The sequence below is a fragment of the Sceloporus undulatus genome, chromosome 5, assembly GCF_019175285.1.
Source record: "Sceloporus undulatus isolate JIND9_A2432 ecotype Alabama chromosome 5, SceUnd_v1.1, whole genome shotgun sequence".
Lineage (NCBI taxonomy): Eukaryota > Metazoa > Chordata > Lepidosauria > Squamata > Phrynosomatidae > Sceloporus > Sceloporus undulatus.
This window is the reverse complement of record NC_056526.1, coordinates 39,074,725-39,096,197: the sequence shown is the minus strand read 5'-3', so window position 1 is coordinate 39,096,197 and position 21,473 is coordinate 39,074,725. Positions and strand designations below refer to the sequence as shown.

General features: G+C 40.5%; 1 long non-coding RNA gene across 1 annotated transcript; it reads right to left on the bottom strand.

The window, feature by feature from the left end:
* Positions 1-9,936: 9,936 nt before the first annotated feature.
* On the bottom strand, positions 9,937-19,580 carry LOC121930853. Its single transcript, XR_006104028.1, has 3 exons — positions 19,207-19,580; positions 15,580-15,637; positions 9,937-14,999 (listed from the first exon to the last, which is right to left on the bottom strand). It is a non-coding gene; the product is annotated as an uncharacterized LOC121930853 (long non-coding RNA).
* Positions 19,581-21,473: the final 1,893 nt, after the last annotated feature.

Here is a 21,473-nt window from a genome sequence, read left to right as displayed (position 1 = left end):
AAACTGAAGAATTATATTAACTGTAGTTCAAAATCTCTGGAGGTCTCCATGTTGTCTTTCCCCTTCAACATGGAGGTTGCAGTACCCTCATTTGGGATGTGCACTCCTCAAACATACCATTTATTTTCTTAAATCCATTTATACAGTTACTCATTGTGTTAACTATCTAGTAACATAAATGCTATCTGATCTAGTTTGGCTATAAGGGTCAGGCTGAGTATAATAGTAGAGCTTTATATTACAGAGATTATGAAAGTATGTTTGGAGTGCCATGTGGTATAGTGGTTTGCACATAGGACTATGACTCTGGAGACCAGGGTTCAAATTCCCACTCAACCATGGAAAGTCACCAGGTGAATTTGAATAAATTATACACTCTCCAGAGTATATCCCCTCCATGCTGCAGCTTTAGCCCTGACTGGAGGGCTTTGATTTTTTACCACAAGGTCATTTTATCAGACCCCCCAAATGCAGCATTTCTGCCTAACATGAAGTTTGTTCCTGAGATCATCATACACAAATGCTCTTAAAGAAAGCTTTGTCAACATTTTGTATAAATACTATTTATAGAACATCACAAGATGGCAAGGCATTAGGAGAGACATTTTGCTTTCCCTGCTGCAGGATACAAGACAAGGAACCCCTCTCAGCCTGTTTCCTTGCTCCAGTTTTTATATGAAATGTAGAGACTGAAACAATGATCATTTGGGAGAGTTAAAATGGTTTGAAAAGGGTAGTGCTGGTAGTTGTATAACCATCCCATGTTCATCTTGAGCAAACAGGTTTTTCTAGTGTTTCAAACACTTTCAGATCCTTAGCTTTTTGTGGGTTTTTTGGGATATGTGGCTGTGTTCTGGAAGAGTTTATTCCTGACATTTCACCAGCATCTGTGGCTAGCACTTCTGAAGATCCAAGCCACAGATGCTGGCAAAACACCAGGAATAAACTCTTCCAGTATACAGCCTCATAGCCTCAAAAACCCACAAAAAACTATGGCAGTCAGCCATGAAAGCCTTCAACTTCACTTTCAGATCCTGTATGATAGGGATAATATAGTAGAAATATATATACAACACACAGTAGATGTGTTTCAATCTACTGTTCGATCTCTTAAAAACTTTTGTTTGTCTCCATTGTGACCCTTCTACTGATATTTCTTTCTTTTTAATTTCCTTCTTTCCTTCCTTCCTTCCACCAGAGGATTCTTATGTTGAAAGAGAGCATCTTACCTGGAGTGTAGGTGTGAAGGAGCTGAATTGTCCACCATGAACAAACATCTGATGTCCCATAGACTCCAGAAATATTCCTGTTTTTTCAAAGAACATCTGGGCCTTCTCTTGACTCTTGCAGATCACAGCAAAAACCACTCAAAACTTTTGACTAAATCAGCAGTTACGAGGAGCTGCAGGTGTGTGATATCCAGACCTCCAGAATGTCATGACAGATGGATCCATCTCTCTTCATTGTTTTCTCTTTTCTTTCATGCTCTTTTCTTTCATTACCCATTCTCTTTAACGGTGGGGTGTTTTCCCATCCTTCTAAAGAGCTTAAGTGGGAGAGAAGGGAGAACTTGGCACTGAACACAGCTAGACACAGACTAGAAGGAGTGGGCAGGGGCACTGAATGGGAGCACTCATGGAGAACTCAAACTAGAAAATAAACAACAGGCCAGTGCGTCCTAAAGGTCTCAATGCATGAAACATTGTCAACAGCTATAACTGCTGTGAACATTTATTCCATAGATGAGAAATGCTGAACAAGTGAATCTCACGTGCATTTCAGGAACCTAACTGGGTGGATGAAGCAGGAGAGGTGAACTGTCATGTGTTGTCCTCCAGGTTTTAAAATCTAGCAACACTAAAGGCTTTTATGGAACAGGAAGGCAGGGTCATTGTGATGTAAATCCATCCTCATCGAGATTCCCTGTTTAGCAAATACTGTATCAGGTTTTGAGAGTTGGACATGGAGTGGGTGATTGAAATGCTGTTGCTGTACCATTGTAGGGTCTACCTTGGAGATACTAGCAGGACTGGGGTATTTGGGGAGAGGCTCAGTACACCTGCAGCTCAGTTAGCATGGCCCCAGCTGTTTGCATGAAACAGCCAGTCTTCCTAGAACAGGCAAGCAACAAATACCCTATGCCCACTGGAAACAAGAATTGCCCATTCAAGACTCTGCCCTCTTGAATCCAGACTACTCATCTGCACACCTCCTTGTCAGTTTTGGTTCCCCAGGTTCTGACTTATACCCTGGCTCTCAATCTCTGGACAGCTCATCAACCACATGGCTTCTCAGTTCCTAAAGTGAAGTATGACAACCACCCACTCTGCTGCCTAAAAGCCTGAGCTTACTAAGGTAGTCTCTGGAGTAGCATTGGAACCCAGATTATTAGTACTTGCAGACATGAATGTTCACATCAAGGCTTGTGGATTAGTTGTGGCTCAAGAGTTTGCAGCAACCTTAGGGTTGCTCAGATAATATCTGCTCCACACATCATGATGCACATATGTTGGACTTAAAAAGACATAAAGGAATTAGTTACCATCTTTTATGGTAACTGGTGAAAAAATCATAGCATAAGTTTTGATGTCCTCTAATCCATTTCGTCAGATGTGTGGAGTGAAGCCTCTGGAGATAAGACATATACAAATTGGACACAGATTGGCATTGTTAGTGGCACATGCAGGCAAATGTGTTTTTGAAGGTTAGTATTCCTTTCCTAAGAGCCAGTATGGCATAGTGGTTTGAGGGCTGGACTAAATCTCAAGATCAGGGGTCAATTCCTGGCTTGACCATAAAACCCACTGGGTGACCTTGGGCAAGTCACATGCTTTCAGACTAAGGGAAAGGCAATGGCAAAGTTCCTCTGAACTTTCTGAACAAATCTTGCCTATCATGGTTTGTCTTATCATCGTCATGTTGGAAATTACTTGAAGGCACACAACAACAACAATTTCCTTTCTCCTTCTGTAGCAACCAGCCTCTTCCCAGACATACTGTAGAACTGCTAAAGCCCTGCACTCATGGCCACTCATGCCTAGAGGAAAATGAGGGGAGGAGAAATAACAGAAGTGTTTCACTGTGTCCCCATAACCAGATGCAAAGCATCATTTGCTGAGACCTTTGGAGAGTCCTGGTGGACCTCAACAGAAGAAGCAATTGCTTCGCTTCTGGCTGCAGGGACATAGCCAGACACTGATTTCCCCCATCTTATTCACCTGCAGGCATGAATGGCTGTTGATGAGGGCTTCAGCAGTTCTGCATTAAATTCAAGGCTTGTAAACAGTTCAGTGTCATGTAGTTCTGCATATAGAACTACTACATTAGACTGAGCCATGCAGGATTACAGCCAACGTTTGAAAAATAATGGAAATGCAAAACATGTTGGAGTGATGATAAGTATCATGTATGTATGCATATGTATATGCGTATGTGTGTGTGTGTGTATATATATATATATATATGTTTTATATATGTATACATATATGTACATACATATAGACATACATATACACACACATATGTACATGTATACACACACACACAGATATACATACACAGATATATATACATGTATACATATATAAAGGTGTGTGTGTATATATGTGTGTATTTGGATGCTACATGCATGTCTCCACATGCCACATGGATGTATATATGCATATTTATACATGTGTGTGTGTGCGTATGTATTTATGTATGTTTGCCCAATATGAAGCAATCATTCACATGAGGCTAGCATGCATGCAAAACAGGAAACAGGAAGTGGCCCCCTTCTTCACCCCGGAAGCATAAAAGTTCTCGATGTGTTCAGAGCCCCACTGAGCATGCGCAAGGGTGCCAATTCGAATTATTGAATCCGCATAGTTTGATCATTAATTTTACACTCGCTCCGCTTTGCCTCAGGAATGACCACAATTTTGTTCTTCATGTGTGATAATTAATCAGGTGAATTGCCTTGGATTCGAATTGACTCTGCTTCCCCTTCCCTTCGGAATGGCCTTGGATTGGACTTCCAATTTTCACGCATGATAAGGTCCAAGGTGTCAGTGTATTATATTCCTTATAGCTTTTTGTGCTGAACAGAGAAACATCGTATCAAGTTCAACACTACATGCTGGACTTGATTTTTACAGATGGGTGGATGATCATCTAGTGGTGGCAGAAATTATGATGATTTCTGATACTGGAATATCTCTACATAGTGGAGTTTAGATTTGTAGTGGCTATATCCAAGTTTAAAAGACAGAAAATTATTATTTACATATATCCCTCCTTTCTTCCAATATAGGGACACAAGGTGACAAGGGGGATGCTTTCCCTTATAGCTCAATGGGCACTTTGTCATATTTAAGCATCATAGATCGAGATTTTTTTAAAAAAATATCTAGATCTATGATGCTTAAATATGACAAAGTGCCCACTGAGCTATAAGGGAAAGTATCCCCCTGTCACCTTGCGTCCCTATATTGGGACCTCTGTAGCTTTTGAGATATGCTTTTTAAGTGGATTTTAACAGTGCATTCAGAACCTTTCATTTTATTTTTATGCCACCTTTCTCCCAAAAGGGACTCAAGGAGGCTCACAAGATAAAAACAATTAAAAAACAATTAAAAGCAATTAAAATAAGCTAGTTAAAACAGTATAAAATTAAGATAACATATATCAGCAGCAGGAGATCCTAGTTCCAAATAAGGATTCTACTGTAGCATCCCCAAAGGAGGAGTAAACCAGAAGGGTCAGTGGATTGACTTAATATGATTGCTCTTGCCATTTTGAAATGCATCTGAGTATTTGTGCAGACAAGGCTTTGTAATTGTTCAGTGATTGATCCTTGGTCAACTGCTACTAGTTGAGAAGGACAAGCAAGGTCAACAAAGAAGGCAGGGCCACAGTTGCACCAAAACTGCAACAGTCATAAATCCCTTCCACAGAAAATATCACTTCCAATATTTTCTGTTTCTCCTATCACTAGTGATGCCAGAGTTTGGAAGTAACAACTTACAAGTAACGGCTTATTTGTAATTAATCCCTTTTTGTAACTATAAAAGTAACTAACAGCCATGCTTTCAAAGGAGTGAAGTTATCCCTCCTCATGTAACAATTTTAATATACTATAAACATTAATTGCATGACTGCTAGTTCCTTTTCTAGTTACAGGGATGTGAGCTCACTGGTGAAGGAGTATTGCATGGCTAAGCTGAGCCTCTTGTTACTGCTTTGTGCTCTTTTGGTTGTATTGTGGCAATGACCAGGCGAGGATGCGAGGAAAATATGTATGCCACAGCTTTACAGACAGTAGCTTTTGGATTTTTAAAAATGTAACCCAAAAGTAATTATTTTAATTGCTTTCAAGAAAGTAAAAATTAGCATTTGAAATACTGTAATCATAATAGCAACTAAATTCTGGAGGAGGGCTTGGAACTATAACTACTTTTCAGAAATAAATTACCATGCTCTAAGTGATATAAAACAGCAATCTCATAGGCTTGTTAGGAAGGATCGAATCAGGGGAATTTAATTAGCTCAAGTACGAGAGGCGTGTCCTGACAACGCATGCAGCGGATTGTGTCCCTATGTGTATACCAGAGGCCATCTAGTCCAACCCCAAGAAACAGAGACTCCAATGCCAATGAGTTGCAATTAAAATATAAACATTTATTAAAGCCACACAACAAAAGGGATCACACACGCACACACACGTTCAATGCTAAAGCAAGGGAGGGGAAGAGTTTGGGGATAAAGGAGAAAGGATAGAGGCACCCTTGAAATAATTACCTTAGGAGTCTTCTCCAAGTGACGGATGTGAGGGATGTTGGAAGGTGGACACGGCCGTGGGGAACGGGGAAAGCAAGCGGCGACCATGGTGGCTAGGAGCTAAGTTCCAGAGGGCTAAGCTAACAAGAGGCCCGAAAGAGACAGTGGGCTTTGGCTTGCCCAAGTGATTTCAGCAGGGCGCAGTGCCCAAGAGAGCGCAAGTCTGGAGCAGTTGCTTGACAGAGTTTCAGGTTTGGAACTTTGTAACTCACAAGCCCCAAGGAGGGCAGAAATCTAGGTCCTATTTATACTGCGAAACATATCTGCAGGCTATGGCTACCTGTGGAACAAAGGTCTTAATGGCTGTCTATTGACTAAGACTAAAGCTAAACAATGGATACACAAAAAGGGTCTGCCACTTCTTTGGGAGAGGACCACTATCTAGATGGCTGAGTACTTAATGCCATCAATAGGTGAGGCAAACTTCTTTTGTCCTCATTCTTTCAGGTTGCCTGCGAAAACTGGTAGGGCAACTCCCAGAACTGGTTTCTGTAAGGTTGCTATAGCCATGCCTTGCAAGGCTGCCTGGCTACGTGGTCAGCTCGCTTTTGGGATAATGGCGGCTGCCGATGGGGTCAGTCAGGGGTCATGATTTTTGATCGCTTGGCACCCAAAATTTATATAAATCCAAACTCGGTAACAGGCTCTTTTAAAAAATTTAATTCTATAATCTGAAGCTCTTTGTTTTGGTTTATGACTTGGAAGTGCTTTGTCTTGGAAGAGTTTTGATACTTACTTGATACTCTTAAATCATGAGATCTTATGACTTATTCAAAGTCATACATGGAAAGATTCATATCTATTCAATCATCATGCCCACTTCCATCTTCATCCAGTGTTTGTTTACAGGGCATAAAAGCAGGAGGGGGTGGAACAATGTGCTCTTTGTGGAAGCTTCAGGAGGCTTGCAATCCTAACATTACTTCCATTCCAGGCCTTTGACCCTACTGCATTCTTGCCACCCTAACCCTGTCATCCCCAGACAAGTCTGCATTAAATGATGTAAATCAGAGTGGAGGACATGTACCACTCTAGATGTTATTGGACTACAGTTTCCATCACAACTACTCAGCATCTCTATAGTGAGAAATGATGGGGTTTGTAGTCCTACAACTGAAATGTCCCTTGTTCTCCATCCCTGTATAGATTCGTAAGTTTATCATAGGTGTAGAATTCAAAGATAGAGCCCTGTTAGTCTGTAGAAACAGTATGAAGAGAGATCTTGTAGCACCTTTGAGACTAACTGAAAGAAAGAAGTTGGCAGCATGAGCTTTCATAGACTAGTCTACTTTCTCAGATGCATTTGGTTTATCATAGGTGATGTTCCAGAATTATGCTATTTATAATATGTGTGCATTGTTTAAGATGCTAAATCCAATACGATATTAAGATAACAATACTGGTATATATTTATTACCAAAATATCATTCAACATCAAGGATGGAAGTGTCAAGACAGGAGCAGAATATAACAAGTGTTTTTTTCAAAAACACTTTACAAAGATTCCACGTCCCTTTATGTCTAACAGTGTGATGTAAATTCCCTTTTTTTTCTACGAAAATTATTGTCACTTTAATAACCTGGCAGCAAACCCTAAAACACACTTTTTGAACTACTCACAAGTATAATTTTTTGTACAGATGAAAATGGCACATTTTCACATTCAGATATAATAATTTTGTATATTTTCATGCCTACCTAACACTTACACTTTGTAAAGCTTAGGGCAGTGATGGCGAACCTATGGCACTTGTGCCAGGAGTGGCACTCAGAGCGCTCTCTGTGGGCACTTGTGCCGTCACCCCAGCACAGAGCGTGCCCAGAGTTTGTTACTAGAAAGCAAGAGGGACATGGCACTTTGCAATAAATATGTGGGTTTTGGGTTGCAGTTTGGGCACTCGGCCTCAAAAAGGTTCACCATCACTGGCTTAGGGAGTGCTTAAGTGCACTGATAAGCAGTATAGAAATGTATTTGCTATTGCTATTCTATAATACTCCATTTTTCAGATTTTTCAATTCTCATTAGGAAAATAATCAATCTGCTGTTTCAGCTTCAACCTGGACAAACTCAGTTGGATCCTTTCTTCATTGTAACAGCTTCAGCCTCCAGACAATGGGATCCCATGGAGCATCTTCCAATAATGAAGGGGTTCCCAGTTTGGAGTGCCCGCACACTCAAGGGATGTGAGATGGAATTTCAGGGGGTGCAACAAAGAGTGGTTTATGCCCTTCAGTCACAAGTCATCACACAACCATCTCTCAGTGTGTCTTGAAAGATGGTAGTAGGTGACGGTGTGGCACAGATTGTATAGTAGTATCATTGTTCATGTAATCAAAACCAGAGAATTTTACAATTTACAAAAGTTTTCATTTTTTTCTGAATAAATTAGAATCTAAGGTCCTATACAGACCAGCAGAAAGTGCCGGACTGTGGGCAGAGTCAGGGTGCAGTGTCCTGACAGTGGATGCCCTAACTCCATCCCATGGCACCATGATGGTGTGTGCTGGTCCAGACAGTGCCCACTATCATGACGCACCTTCAGCACTGCACCCACACTGAAGGGACATCATAAAGCAATGCCACCCTTTTTTGCACCCTCCAGAGGCTGGATCAGGGCCCCAGTGTGAAGTTGCCACAGCCCTGATCCAGCCAGGAAAGGGGCAGCCTTCTGCTGCCCCTTAGGGGCAATCTGTACAACCCTTAGTAGCTCAATTTAGAATGGCATTTTGGGCACTGAGTTAGAAGCTTATTTTTTAAAAATTCAGTTTCTTCACCCACAGCATTATATGTGGTTCAATTTGTAGTTTAAAAAATAGAAATTAGACTTCTTCAGCTTCAAATGTGATACTAGTTTTGTAGGGGGGGGGTGATTATTAACCAAATATTTCCTAGAGGCATAGGGCATAGAATAGGTTGGGACCACTGCAATAAAGAATAAAGAACAGCAGTCGATGCACAAATATGGAAACCCTTGAATATGCCCAGATGAATTTAAATAAATGCAAAAACCAGAACTAGATAGGCCTAACACGGTGGGAAATGTAAGGGGCAATCTCAATTTCAAAAAAGGTTTTGCCAGCTGCATTCCAATCGCAGGGAGGAGACAAAACAAAAAGGTATGGCCAAAAATACCAGCATATATTAGCTTACAGTTCTTACTACCAGTCACTAAAAGTTAAGAGAGGCATATTATTTATTTATTTATTTATTTATTTATTTATTTATACAGTGCTGTAAGATTAACTTTTATAATTTTTAGGGGGAAGAGGGCTGTGCAAATGCTAGGAAACCTCTGATCAATGTCATCAGAGAGGACAGCCCAGAGGGTTAGACTCTGAATGCCAGGAGGACCAGATTCAGGCTTAGATCCAGAAGTTTTGAATCCCTGTCCTACATAGAACACCTGCAAATCACCAAAATCACCCTGAATGTGTGCTTTGTTCTAAGTAAGAAGCAGTACCACAAGAGAATGCCACAACTCACCATTCTGAAAAGCAAGGCAGATATTTACTAGTTCTTCAAGGCCACTTATTTCATATCACCAATGGCCTTTGTACGGTTCTTGACATAGGAATTTATAGTCTCTTGAATATTTACAGTAAATATGTGTCTCACCTGGACCAAAATTAACCAACCCATCTTTTTTGATGGCATTGCAGAATATGTAATTGATTGCTAATGTTGCCAGCCCACCAAGATGATTTATACAGCAGTTAAATGTTTCAAAAAATTTCATACCCCAATAGTCCATTGCCATGGGGAAAGTCCATAGAAGGCCAAACAACATGGTACACTGCACACAGTTATTGTCATGAAATGGTAGCCATGGTTCCTAATCTGGAACTTACTTCTGAACCTGATCAGAGCCTGGGCCAGTTTCTGGATGAATATCGCTCCCTCCTGGCTGCTCTTTGCCCTCAAATGATACTGCCTGCAGTCAATGGAGAATGGAATTCTAGTTTCTAATACACACAGGATTGAATTTTTTTGTAAACAGTTCTCTCTGAAAAAAAGCATGAGCACATACATCCCACTGCAGTCAAGAAAACTCCTGGTTCAAAAACTTGATGCCAGAGCCAACGTGATTCTAACAGTTTATTAGAATTCTACAATTTATTCATATTAAAACACTAAAACATTTAACATGAAATTGCATTTCACCAGGAGCATTTACAAGTGAACAGCACAAAACTTGGGTTGAGAGCATACTTTCCAAGACATCACACAAGCTTTTAGTTTTTCCTTAGCTCCTGAGGCAAAGAAGTTCACAGTTAAATTCACAGTATGTGACAAAAGAAGGAAAGCGTTTGTGGGGGTGGGGGGGAATATGTGATTTTGGCAAAAAGCTAACATCACAGCTTATTCATACACTGCTGGCCACGTAACAGTGACCTCTGCAAATGTATTTGTAAAATACTTCATCCAGTTTAACTATCTGGGTATTTTTCATTTCAGTGCTCTCCTAATAAATCCATACTTTAAATGGAGTTCACAGAGTTCATAGAATTCAACTGTCATTATAATGATGGGATGGGAGTGGGGTGTAATCAAATTGCAATCAAATGCTTTATAATAAAATTCTAAAATATCATGTGCCTATTTGGGTGTTTACCTCAAACACAGGGATATGTTTTAGGACTTCAGTGATTTCTAGTCTGTCCTTTTTTTCTGTGCAATGGTGGCTCCAGATAAGGACAAATAGTCCCAGAAATCAAAAGCATTTCAATTCATGATTCAAGCTTCCAAATGTCATGGTTTTAAAAAAGTTTTTCTTTTGGTTTCTAAGCCTTTGTGATCTCTTATTTCTAAATCTGTGCTATTCTAATTGCACCCCATGCTATTAATATAATAGCAAGAATCAGAACAATTTGAAATTAAAAAACAAGGAATTGTCCAATTCAGTCTGATCCCTTAAAATGATCTTAATTTGCATCAAATGTCAGTGCAATTGCACATGTTTACCCAAAAGTAATTCTTACTGTTTGTAATGTGACTTCTGGACTAGTAGGGATAGCAGTTTACAGGTGTGACTATTAACAATTACAATGTTTAAATACTGAATTTAAAACTCATTTTTTAAAAACAAATTAAATTGACAAACTGATCCAAGCTGGGAATAACTACTGAATTTCTCTTACACTGTAGATCAATACCAACACAGTGTGTATCAGTACTCTGTGATGCTCACAGATATATTCTACAGTTCTATTGAAATCACTGTATCTACAAAAAAGCATGGTGTGTTTTGTCTCTGTTTGTGTAGAATCTAAGCATGACTTAGATTCTTTTCCAGTGAGAGTTGTGTCAATGATATGAAAAACACATCTGCAGCATACTCACTAAAGTGGTCATGCTGCAAGCATATCTTCTTCTCACTTACCACCAGCATGTGATGCAGCCCTGAGAAAAGAAACTTCAAACATGAGAAAGATGAGGTGGGTTTAGTGCAAAAACATTTTGTATAGTGAGTTTTTCCCCTCCAAAACAACAACAAAAACAACAACACAGAGCATCAGCCATGAAATACAGTAATAATGTAGCCAGTTCACAAAAGCATAAAATCCTAATGTCTAATAAAGGATAATTATTGCTGCCCCATTGCACAGCCAGGGGTCCATTTATTTGCATTAGTAACCTAGACATCGCAAAGAAAATCAAGGCCCAGAAAACAGGTCTCCAAGTGACGCTTGGAGACTATGGCTATATTAGCAGTACCAACTAATGTGTCATGGATACAGAGGGGTGAGCATTTATCTCCATTCATGTTGAGGAGCAGAATATCATCTTAGAACCTGATAATGATGCCTTTACATAGGCTGTACTCAGTGTGCAGTGTGCTTATGCACCTGCTGATTGTTCCCACTAAGAAAAGGATTGGCTAAACAAACTATACACCTTCCACCCATTGCTTGCTTTTTGCGGTGCTACATGCTAGCATTCTGACTTATTTCTTCTCCAGACAATGAGAGAAATAAATAAAACATAGTTATTTATTTCTCTGGCTTTTTGGAGAAAAGACACATCAAAGTGCTCGGTTTCAACTTCACAATAAACAAACAGCAGATGGAAGAATCATGATTTGTTTAGCTGGTCTACCTTATAATGGGAGCACTCATGCATCATGAAATCAGTTTTATATCCTTTAGTAAATAGATCATTCCTCCAATTCAAGAAAGACAAATCTAGATAGAATAGGCTTCTGTGCATTTCTGTTTCTAGTGCAACTCATATTGTCAACTGAACAATATGTACACAGGAAGGCAAGGCCCAGTGCTAAATCAGAGTCATACCTGCATTTGCAGAAGAGATGGTTAACTTTGGCAGTGCCATCTGATCTTTGTTTATCAGAATAGATCACTCAAGGTGCCCGGATATGTTTTGGTGCCTAAGAGGAAATCCAGCACATGCACAAATGCATGCACACCCAGTTTAAATAAATAATCAAAAAATTGCCACCCTTTTTATGGCATCCAGAAGCTGGTGCTAGCTCACCCTGCTTAATAGAAAGGCTGGCCCTTGAGCAGCCTGCTGCTACATGAAGGGCCTCTGGATTGGGTCCAGCAAATTAGCTGATTTAACTATCCTAGGAAAGGGATGGAATTCATGAGGTGCTCAAAACGACACATGTTACATTAAGACCCATGGTGGAATATATTTTGTTGTTATCATTGCTTGGAAAGTTAGGTTTTAGATTAGCATTCCCAAAATCCTAGCTAGTGGCCATAGTAGCTGGGGGCTTCTGGGGGCTGTAGGTCCCAAAGTAAAATTTCCAAATTCCTCTCAAGATCTATGGTGCAAATCATTCTGCTGTTTTAGCCATCTCAAAAACTAAAGCTTTTATACCTGTTTTATATCTGCAGGAAGATAAATCCCATGGAAATTCCAATGCAAGGGATGAGATCTTTTTTGATCTTTACACCTGCATGGCTAAAAGACTTCATGAAGTATTACACATGCTTATACAAATAATGCTTCATCCTTTTGTGCTAAAAACACTGTAATTGCCAACATTAGCAGTGTCCTTTGGCAGCCACTTACTGCCAATCACACACCCCAACATGCAATGTACTCTATTCAAACAAAGTGGCTGGTGAAAGAATAAAGCAACCATTTTCAGGTAAGAGTGACAACTGGGCATACAGTTTCATTCTACAGATAATTCATTGTGAGCTGACTGAAAAGATACTTTAAAGGACCAAGCATGTTTACAACAGGCTTCCAGGTTCCTATGGTAGTACTTTGACCATCAGGGATTATGGCATGAAATGTAACAAGAGCATCAGTGGAATGTATTGAAGTATGTGAGAAGGCAGCACCAGACATGGCAGGAGAACATGGAAGACAGAGAAAAATGATGTGCTATATGGTAGGACAGACGTGAATGCATATTGTCTGTTAGTGAGGGCACAGTGAAATTTGGGAACAGTCTTGAGAATACTGAACATTTTCTTTTATGGTATCACTGTTTGTGTTACCCTCTTATGGAATGTACATGCATGAGCACAGTGGAGAAGCAAAGGCACAAGTCCCTACCCTAAAATGGAATGTAAACAAGTAGAGTTGGTAATCACGAGACTAGAACTAGTCGTATAACAATGGAACATGTAACACTGTGCCAAAAAAAGAATAAAACCTACTCTGCAGTCAGAGATGATAGGGACTATGGGGATACTCTCCATGCCCTAGGTCAGGGGTAGGAAACTGTGGCCCATCAGATGCTGATGGAATGGGATGTTGGGAGTTGCAAGTCAACAACATCTGGAGGGCCACAGTTATCTGTCCCTGTCTTAGGTTCTAGATTCTGCCCATATTGTTAGTATGCAGTCTGCACACTATAAGCAATATTGTTGGGATTACTGATGAAATCATTTCCCCATGCAGTAGTGTTTACATAGAATACTTTGGCAACACATCAGCCTTATAGAAAGAGTAGATTAAAGTGAAAACACTTTGTAGAGATTAAGAACAAAGCTACTCCATAAGCATCCCATACAATGGAGCTCCAGAAGACTGTCTAGTGATAGGAACTGCACAATCATAGCCTGCAGCTCAGTGCCTTTCAGCATGCATGCAGAAAGGTAGTCTGTGTGAAGGTGTTTTATAGTCTGAAGGTTTGGTTGTCAGTCTAAAAAAACCCAGTGACTGAAAAAAGACTGCAACAGCAAAGGATTGAAAAAGTGCAACTTTCCCAGAGCAGGGTTCTAGATGATACAAGCCTACAGAAGTGTAGAACTCTCATTCTTAGTAACAAAATACCCAATAAATCATAGAAAAGCCTCTCCCCCATCCTCACTGATATTTAATTAGCACAGTTAACCCCATGGTTATTTTTGCTGAATGAGTTTTGAATTAGAGAGGAGCCTGTGAGCACAGAAACTCTCTGAATCCCAAATGTATACAGCTGGGCAATTAAAAAGCTTCACAAAATGTTCCACTGATGAAGATGAGAAGAGAATTTGGTCACTGCAATCAATTCTTGGGTTTGCATTCACTCAAGAAACTTAAACAAAACAATGAAATGGTACCAGTAGTGAGCTCTATGAGTTGGACTCTTCTCCAGGAGGCACTGAAGCAATGTACTCAGATCACTTTTGCAGCTAAACAGCTACTCCTGGAGAAAGCTAAAGTTCTTGTAGAAATGTGGCCATTCACATCAAGGAAACAGAAATTGTCATCTATGGATGGTCAAACATTCTAAAAGAATGCACAAATCTTAGGGGCAGTTATTTAAAGACAGAAAACTGGAGTTTTGAGATGACATCATCTAGAAGCCTTGCCTTAGAAATACAGATGGCAACAAAGAGTACTTTTAACAGAAACTCACATCAGCAAGGAATGAAGTTATGATCTGACCACATCATCTGCAGTGAAAATATCCTGAGCAAACCATACCTCTCACTGTAATTTGAAAAAGAACATTGACTTTGTATCTTCTAAATACTTTTGCATCTCTATGCAAGAACAGGATACTAGACTTCAGGCACCCCAAATGCAAGGTTATCTCGTATCATCAAGGTTTTCCGAAGATCTCGTTCCATGATTGGCCGTTGCGTTCTCCATTTGTGTGCTTCCTGTAGTCCTGGCTCAAAGTAGTATATGCAGGCTCCAAAGCCCACCAAGATCAGGATTGATATCATCAGATACATTGGCACAAACCAATCCAAGAAGTGAGGCATGGTTTCTAGACAAAAAAGAAGATATATATGTTATTGGTATTGTATTTAGAAAAGTATAAAATCAAACTAAAAAGCTAAGCAAGCTGCATTAGTTGTATAGAGTTCAGAATGAAATGTAAAATTAGTTTTGTTGAAGTTTGTAAGATTTCCCCTGAGTGTGTGAGACAAAACACCTTTTTACGCCTGGCGGTACTGTATAGAAAGGTTGACCTATACCTGGAGGTAAGGTGCAACTTCAGCTGACATTATCCTTTCTGACCCTCCCTTCATGAGTTTGTTTTATCCACTTCAAGAATGATCCACACAAGGTTTATCACAATTTCTCTCCCTCAGCATCCTGGCCATTCCCAGCAAGATGCACTGAGAAGGAAGGAAGGAAGGAATTGAATTTGTAGCTAGGATTTTTTATTGTTGAATTGGTCTTACTGATTTAGTCATAACTATAACTTTTAATTTCTGTTTCTTTTCTTCTATCCCTTTTAATCAGTGCTTCCATTTGAAGACCTTTTATCTACCACAATGCACTGTGATTATGCTAGGGTTGTCAAAGAACAATCTTTGCCCGTTGAGACAGTAATGGCTTACTTTGAACAAGTGAGTTTTCTTTTCTCAAATTGCTTGTTATTTTTCTGTCACTGCATTCCTGAGAGAAAACATAAAATAATAAGATATTGTAATAAATCAAACATACATGCATACACCTCTTTATCAGTTTTGAATATTAAGAATTTTACATATTCATCAGTCCAGGTTCAGAGCTAGTCCCACATATTTTGATTCTTGGGGCAATAAACAAGATGAAAGTCCTTCTCATTCCACATACAAGAAGTAACTGGATTAGCAGTTGAGTCCTTCTTCCAGCCTTGCAGTAGGAAAGCAACCTCCACCACACCTGAAGGCAGCAAGATAGGTTATAAACAGTGATGTTTTCTTCTCCAGCACTATGTTGCCACCTCCCAGCATCTGCTATATGAGTACTGCCTTGCTTGACCATGGTAGGGGCAGTCCTGCTAAGGTGCCTGACAACAACCAGACAAAATCAATTATAATGTAAGATTAATGCTACTAAAGTATAAAACATCATCCAATAAGAAGAGAATAGTACAAACAATAGCTCAATTTAAATTCCCAGATTCAAATATCAATTTTAAAAGCTGTATCTCCTGTGCTTGTCAAGGGGACAATAGTGAAATAGCTCATTTGGTCCCTTTGCAAAGGGTATTCTACAGGGCCAGAATCCAACATCTATCACCTGCACCGCGTGACTTTGGTCCAAAACACACTGCAGAAATAATCCAGTTTGAGACTGCTTTAACTGCTCTTGCTCAATACTAAGGAATTCTAGGAATTATAGTTTTGTGAGACATTTAGCTGAGGCTGAGAGACTGTGACTTGCCCAGGGTCACCCAGTGGGTTTACACAGCCAAGCCAGGATTCGAACCGTGGTCTCTAGAGTCAAAGTCCAATGCTCAAACCACTAGACTACACTGGCTCTCAATAGGCATGAGACATCAAACCAAAAAAGAGTATCATATCCAGTTATCTTCTGTGTACTCTCTGGTGAGTAGTTGTACATTTAGCTATGCAAAGAATCTCTTACCCCTTTTCAGTTCTACTATTTTATTACCACAATCCTAATCACATTTATTCACAAACATCACTGAGTTTAAAGGGACTATCTCCATTGTAAGTGTGTTTATGTTGCATAGAGATATTACTGCTACAATCCTATACACTTTTACTCTGTGCCCTATATACACACAAACACATACTTACCTGAGAGAAGCCTCATCCAACCCAATGAGACTAATGTCTTGAGTAGGCATGTATAGGACTGCACTGTAAATGTCAACACTACTGTGCAGGAATTGTTAAGGCTGGAAAAAGAGTAACTCAGCTAAAAACACACATGCACACACCTCATACATTGTCTACATTCAATGTGATGCCCTGAATGCCATTTTGGGAGAAAGGCAGGATATAAATCCATAAAATAAAATAAAATAAAATAAATATATTGCATTTTCATTTATTCTTTCCCTAAATATCATATCTGGAGTCTTTGAACATATCATTACCAGGTCTGAGTCTTTTTTAAATGGCTTATGAAATAATGGTCCAAAATACACTGCAGCAATAATCCAGTTTGAGATTGTTTTCACTGCCCTGGTTCAGTGCTAGGGAATCCTGGGAATAACAGTTTACTGTGGCACCAGAGCTCTCTGACAGAAATGGCTAAATGTCTTACAAAACAACCGTTTCTAGAATTTCCTAGCATTGAGCCAGGGCAGTTAAAGCGGTCTCAAACTGGATGATTTTATTATTATGGTGTGTTTTGGACCTAAGTAATGTTAAAATGACTCTAAGGAATAGAAATGCCTATGTCAAGAACAACTGTACTGAAACAGAAATGTATTGCAGCCTAATCTATTTAGACCGCCTATGAAATTACCACCATCACCACTACCCCTCCTCATTTTTAAAGTACTATATTGTAAAATATTGGAGTAGCCAGTGTGGTGTAGTGTTTTGAGTGTTGGATTAGAACTATAGAACAAGTCTTGCCAAGAAAGCCCTGTGATAGAGTGGCCTTAGAGTTCAAATTCTGGCTTGGCCACATAACCCACTGGGTGACCTTGGGCAAGTCACACTCTCTGAGCTGCAGAGGATGGCAATGGCAAACCCCCTGTGAAGATACCTGCCAAGAAAACCCCATGATATATTCACCTTAGGATAGCCAGAAGTCAGAAACAACTTGAAGGCAGCAACAACTACTACTACTACTACTACTACTACTACTACTTCTGTCCACATCTGTCATATGCTTTGATTCTTTTGTATCCCAAACTGGTGAATGCCTATGACACGTATAACCCCTTCCTCACATTTACTATCAGAAGTAGAACAGCAAGTAGGACACTCTGTCTCCTGAGTAAAAGTACACAATGCCCGAAGTCAGCCAAATTATTTTGCCACAAGGAATAAAATTGACAAGCTCCTCTGGCAGTCAAAATACAATAGTAATAAAGTGAATTACTAACCATTTGCTGCCATTTTTATGATACAGGAAATTTACCTCCTTATGGTCAGGTGGGCTCTACTTTCAGCCCCTCTTGCAGAATATGTTGTACTGTATTATCTCCATTGCTGATGGATTTTAAGAACAGCCTACCTCATGACCTACTTTAGGCATAGGATTTTTCCTTCCATACCTCTGTTTCTCTGCATTTTACCAACACAGGCACATAAATGAAATTGGATTACATTGAGTATGAGCACAAAGGAGGGCCTTAAAGACAAGAAGCAGCCATGTGTCAGAAGACGGTGATGTTCAATGTGAGAAAACACTGTATGTGTGATACTATATACGTGAGAAAAGTCTCTAAAGAGCCTGCATGGTGTGTGGTTTGAGTGTTGGACTAGGACACCGGGAGATCAGGATTTGAATCCACTTTTAGCCATGGAAACCCACTGGGTGACTTTGGGCAAGTCACACTCTCTCAGCCTCAGAGGAAATTTGCCAAGAAAACCCCATGATAGGTTTAACACAGTTGCCATTAAGCCAAAATGTGTAGTGTAGTGGTTTGAGTGTTGGAGTACAACTCTGGAGATCAGGGTTTGGCCCACTTGGCCATGAAACCCACTGGGTCACCTTGAGCAAGTCACACTCGCTCAGCCTCAAAGGAAGGCAATGGCAAATCTCCTCTGAACAAGTATTGCCAAGAAAACCCTGTGAGAGGGTGGCCTTAGAGTCGCCATAAGTCAGAAGCAACTTGAAGGCATAGAACATAGGGTGACTAGATCTCCTAACTGCAAAGGAGGACAAGGCGCCACAAAATGTGGGACATTCAAGAAAGATGGAAGGCATTCCAAAATAAAAGCTAAAAACAACTCATATATAAATATAAATTCATGCTTCTTAGCCATGTTCAAAGTGGAGGACATTTTGGAATGCCTCCTGGACAAAAGGCTGAAATGCAGGCCATGTCCTGGAAAAGGAGGACATCTGGTCACCCTGGCACAGCACCAACAAAATACAACAGTGACAACAATAATAAAGGGATAGGTTCCTGAGATCTGCAAGGAAAGAGGTCCAGGGTTAGAGCCCACAAGGATGCTTGGAAATCTCTAACATCAGCAGTGGGTGTCATGCAATAATTTCTGGGCATCTATGCATCTGTGCATCAGTGGCAGGAGGCGCACATCACGTACCTCAATCCACAACTACCGAGAGGCTCCCACTCCTCTTGCTTCTCCACAATTTGTGGTGGCCTAAGCAGGTTCTGGCCTCCAGCCACGTCCTGTTCTTGCAGTGCTGCTCTCTGCTTGTGTGTCGGATGACAGGACAAAGGGCTTCTCTGCTGGAAGGCAGCCTAAGCAGCACATTGGAAGTGCCAGAGGAGTCAAGAGCAAAGAAGGATGCTCACGTGCACAGTCCAACACAGCACACAGCCAAGCTCACTGCTGCCACCTCATCCTCTGCAGCAACTGCCAAGGAGAACTACTGGCCCTAGCCCCCCTATGCAAACCCATATACACCACACTGGCAGAAGCACCACCTTTGGCTTCTTTCCATCCTGCTCCCATTCTAGTGGTCCCCCTCCTTTTCACAGGAGGGGAGACTTTTCCCTGACCAATCCAAATGCCTGTCATCTGTTACCATAGCAACAAGCCCTACATCTTCAATGAGGATGGTACAAAAAGTAAGGGGAAAGGGAGGGGAGAGATGCACAGAAAGAGATGGTCTAAGCCACTGCTGAGAGTCAGCTTGGTGTACTGGTTTGAACATCAGAATATGATTCTGGAGACCAGGGTATGAACCCCAGCTCGACTATGGAAACTCACTGGGTGAACCTTAGGCAAGTCCCACTGTCTTAGCCCCAGAGGATGGCCATGGCAAACACACTCTGAAGAAACTTGTTAAAAAAAACCATGATAGTTTCGTCTTAGGGTTGTTATAAGTCAGAAATGACTTGAAAGTGCACAACAACAACAACAAACCACTGCTAAAGTGGTTCTGAGACTGGTGCCCCTGCACAGGAAGTTTCAAGGAAAGAAAGAAAGAAAGAAAGAAAGAAAGAAAGAAAGAAAGAAACCATAGGCACTAGTATGGTTCTAGTCCCTGGACACTGGACAAAAATCCCTGCTGGTTCCTCACATCAAATAGCTGATGCAGCATTGCTCAAAGCAACGGAATCCCAGGTCCATCACAGTATTTGTTAGTGTAACATATTTCCCTCTAACCTCAGGATGGTCACCTTTTGATTCTTGACTTTCCCAAACACCTAAAACAGGGACGTAGCTAGGATTTTAGGAAGGGGGGTTCTAGACTAAGTGCCACCATTATAATGGGGCTTGGGTGCGGCGGCGCAGCAGCACACACCATTCATTTTTCTAATGGAAGGGGGGGTCCGGACCCCAAGAACCCCCCCCCCTTGGCTACGTCCCTGCCTAAAAGCAAGTTTCTTGATGATAAGAATTGTTCGACAGTGGAACACGCTGCCTTGGAGAATGGTGGCATCTCCTTCTTTGAAAGTTTTTAAACAGAGGCTGGATGGCCATCTGTCGGGGGTGCTTTGATTCTGAGTTCCTGCATGGTAGGGGTTGGACTGGATGGCCCTTGGGTTCTCTTCTAATGCTATGATTCTTTAATTCTTTGTGCATATCATCTACTAAAATAAATCAGGAATGCACATTCTACACAACTAAGAAGATATGAAAAGATGGTGGAACCAATGCACAGAAGAGCTATATAAAAGAGACAATAAAATGAATGACACATGAAATGAGGAACGATACAAGGATGAACCTCAAATTCTAGAAAATGAGGTGGAAACTGCAAGGAGAGAAACTGGGAAGAATATATCACCAGGAACAGATGATATTCCAATTGAATTTTTACAATACACTCAGACAGAGTCACTTCAAATGTTAACTAAAATACACCAACAAATCTGGAAAACAAAACAAGAGCCAAAAGGCTGGAAATGATCAATATATATTCTCATTCACACAAAAAAGGAGACACAAAAGACTGCAGTAACCATAGGACCATAGCATCAATTTCCCATGCTAGCAATATTATGCTCAAAATTCTGCAGCATAGGCTCCAATCATATATGGAGACAAAAACCCCAGAGGTATAAGCAGGGTTCAGGAAAGAAAAAGATACTAGGGACCACATTGCAAACATACAATGGATAATGGAACAAACCAAATGATTCCAGAAGAAAAGCAGCATGTGCTTTATTGACACATGAAATGAGGAACCATTTTGACTGCATAGATCATGAAAAGCTATGGAACATGCTTCAAGAAATGGGAATGCCACTACATTTAATAGCCCCGATGAGGAATTGGTACTTAGGGCAAGAGGCTACTCTTAGAACAGAATATGAAGAAACATAATGGTTCCCAATTGGAAAAGGGCTCAGGAAAATCTGCATACCATCACACTGTTTGTTCAACATGTTTGCAGA